This window comes from Cryptomeria japonica, chromosome 10 (assembly GCF_030272615.1).
Source record: "Cryptomeria japonica chromosome 10, Sugi_1.0, whole genome shotgun sequence".
Classification (NCBI taxonomy): Eukaryota; Viridiplantae; Streptophyta; class Pinopsida; order Cupressales; family Cupressaceae; genus Cryptomeria; species Cryptomeria japonica.
The window spans coordinates 21533695-21537516 of record NC_081414.1 but is presented as its reverse complement, the minus strand read 5'-3'; positions in this window follow the sequence as shown (position 1 = coordinate 21537516).

Here is a 3822-nt window from a genome sequence, read left to right as displayed (position 1 = left end):
TACCAAATCATGTTGTTAGGGTTCATATGGTGTCTTAAGGGGTTGTAGGACACAATAAGACCCCTTAGGACAAAATATGACCCAAAGCAACCCAATATGGTGTCATTAGGGGTCATATGGTGTCCTAAGAGGTCATAAGGGTTTGTGGGATACCATATGACCCCTAACGACACAATATGGTGTATTAAGGGGTCCTATGGTGTCCATAGGGGTCATATGGTGTCTTGGGACACCATACGACCTGTTATGACACCATATTGGGTCGCTTTGGGTCATATTGTGTCCTAAGGAGTCATATTGTGTCCTACGACCCCTTAGGACACCATATGACCCCTTACAACACCATATGGTGTCATAAGGGGTCTTATGGTGCCCATAGGGGTCATATGGTGTCCTACGACCCCTTAGGACACCATATGACCCCTTAAGACACCATATTTGGTCATTATGGGTCATATTGTGTCCTAGTGGGTCATATTGTGTCATATGACCCCTTTAAGACATCATATGACCCCTTAGGACACCGTATGACCCCTAATGACACCATATTGGGTCGCTTTGGGTCATATGGTGTCTTATGACCCCTTAGGACAACATATGACCGATAACGACACAATTTGGTGTCTTAAGGGGTCATATGGTGTCCTAGGACACCATATGACACCTATGGACAACATATGACCCCTAATGACACCATATGGTGTCATAAGGGGTTGCATGTTGTCCTTAGGGGTCATATGGTGTCCCATGAACCCTTATGACCCCTTAGGACACCATACGACCCGTTATGACACCATATTGGGTTGCTTTGGGTCTTATGGTGTCTTAATCTCTCTCTCTCCCCTTCTCCCCTAATCTCTCTCTCTCCCCTAATCTCTCTCCCTCTCCTTCTCTCTCTCTCTCCCCTAATCTCTCTCTATCCCTCTCCCCTAATCTCTCCATCTATCTCTATCTCCCCTAATCTCTCTCTTTATCTCTCTCTCCCTTCTCTCTCTCTCTCTCTCTCTCTCTCTCTCTCTCCCTCTCCCCTATTCTCTCCATCTCTCTCTATATATATATCTCTCTCTCCCTTCCCCCTACCCATCTCTCCCTTCCCCCTCCCCATCTCTCTCTCTCTCTCTCTCTCTCTCTCTCTCTCTCTCTCTCTCTCTCTCTCTCTCTCTCTCTCTCTTTCTCTCTCTATCCCTCCCTCCTCCCTCCCCCCTCTCTCTCTCTCTCCCCACTCCTCCCTCTCCCTCTCCCTCTCCCTCTCCCTAATATCATATACTAATTTATTTATAAATTAATATATTAATATATTAATAAACATTAGAATAATTATGGGCAAATCTAGTTAGAGAATTTACTGATTAAAATCGGATATCCGATTTTTGTAGTCAAATTTTCAAATTTCAAATTTCAGCTTGAGAATGCTTTGGTATTTGGCTTGGATGTGAGAAGCTTGGAAAGTCAACTGGAAAAACATGTTTTTCAGTATTCCTTGATTTTCCAAATTTTACACTGGTGGCTGATGACTTTTTTTGTAGCCAAAATTGATAAAAGAAAAGGGTTTTTTAAGGATGTTCCCAACTTTCCAACAATATAAGGCTTGTCTTATTTCGACTTTAATAAATAATTATTATTTATTTTCTAATTGAATTCTTACACTAGTCCTGATTGATATACTGATTGAAAAACACTCATAACTTTCAAACGGTATAACATTTTTTGAATCCGAAACATGCATCACATCCTATGCTTTATCTACTATAGGGAAAAAAAATTTTAAAAAAGTTCATAAGGTTTTGACCAAGTTAAGGTGGTCAGACGTGGGAGTTTCTGAACTTCTGAAAAGTTGTAGTAAAAAATTCATTAATAATTATTTACTTTATAAAAAATAAAAATAAAATATGTTTCACATCTGGAAATGAGTCTAATACTTATATTATAAATATTATAAAAAAATATTATGATTTGATTGTGATTACAGTGGTAAGACATACGTCTACTTCTTATTTTTTTCTTGAAATTTTAGTACCACTGCATTGAAATTTGAAATTTTCATCAAATAGGATTTTTTTTTCTCAAAAAACAACTAGTAGCTTAGAAACTACATTCAATTTTCTATATATCCTCTTCTTTACATATTTTAAAAATAATGTTCACAACTTATTCAAATTTTCATGTCAAGTTGCATAACTCTGATTTTCTGAAATTTCATTGCCTCTTAAGGGCCTATTTTGGCACACCATGATCCTGCACATACCCTCCCTACATCCACATGTATGGTCAATTATGAATTCATCTAGCTAAGGAATAGGCTTGCACCTCTTCTAAGTCCCAGTTTATCCCAAGAGTTGTGCAATGATCTCCTCTAAAAATTTCCTCTTGCCTTGGCTAGAGGATTATACCATCTTCTAAGCTTAGGATTTTAGACCGACAAACATAGACAAACCCTAGCGTTTCAAAATTAGGAATTTGTAGAAAAGGACCCCTTGAAATACCCTTACAATACAATAATTCAAAAGGCCAAAGCTTCAAGAAAATGCATAGAGATAACAAAATGAAACAAGTGTAATCATTACTGTACAAAACCTAGGGAAAAACCCTAATAACTAACAACACAAATTGCAAAAGATATGCAAAACACACTAGAATAACACAAGAGCATAGAAAGATCAGAGTAAAATTAATTGAATCAAAATTATAGGTTATAATGACAAATTTAGTTCATTTACTATAGGTACGTATGTGGTGGGTTGGCATGAAGTAGTCATTAATTTTCATATTTGAACATTGTGGTGCCAACAACTAATTCCTTCTTTCAAGCATCAATGAATAGGAGAAGGACACATAATGTTTGTTTTATATTTATAAAATGTCCACCTCTTATAATATTTTTGGGGCTGTAGAGTTAGACTCTATGAGCACCTTTCATTAGTTTTACAATTGTGCATTTGATCTGGCCCATTGACCTATTGAGATATGGATGCACATTACCTCGGCTCTATGGAAGACATGTGGGGCCTACAAATATTTTGATAACAAATATATGTCATAATTAGATTGATCCAAGTGTGATGAATCATCCACAATGAGTCCCTCATGCCATGTCCATGAGTGGAGTTGCAAAGTTAGCCTGGGCAAGTAGTTTGGCGTAATCATGCAACTGTGCGAGAATATGAATTGTTGATCATAGTGAACTTGCACAAAAAAGGAAATAAGGCATGGACCATAATGATAGGGTTGGTAACGCACAAGACTGGTCAACATGATGAACTAAAAGGCTTAAGTTGTAACTAAAAAGACCAAAAATAGGTTGTATCATGTCAACATGAGAACATAACAAATGGGAGGAAAGGCATATGCACCAACACTAGGGTTTAGCATTTAAGGGGTAAGGTTTAGTCTATCAGGCATTAAACCCTTAAAAATTTTGACAAAGCAAGCAAAAAAATTATATCCCAACACCCCCAAGATTGGCTGGCTAAAGTTGAATTTTGATAGGTCTTTCCATGGTAACCTAGGTCAGGCAAGAGGGGGTGGAGTGGTCAGAGACTCATGTGGTGGCCTGATCATTTTGTATGTGGAAAACTTTGGTATCCAAACCTATAGAATGACTAAAGTGGTTGTAGTTTATCATGGGTTGGTTGCCACTAGGGATAAGGGACTCAAGCGCGTCATTGTGGAAGGATATTCTCACAATACTATCATGATGCTTAATGGGATGGCTAAACTAGACCAAAAGACTTCCTCTCTCATTTCCAAATGTCATGCTAAATGACTTACCTATTAATGATATATAATCCCAAGATAGCCTTTTTAGTACTTTCCATTCTCTCC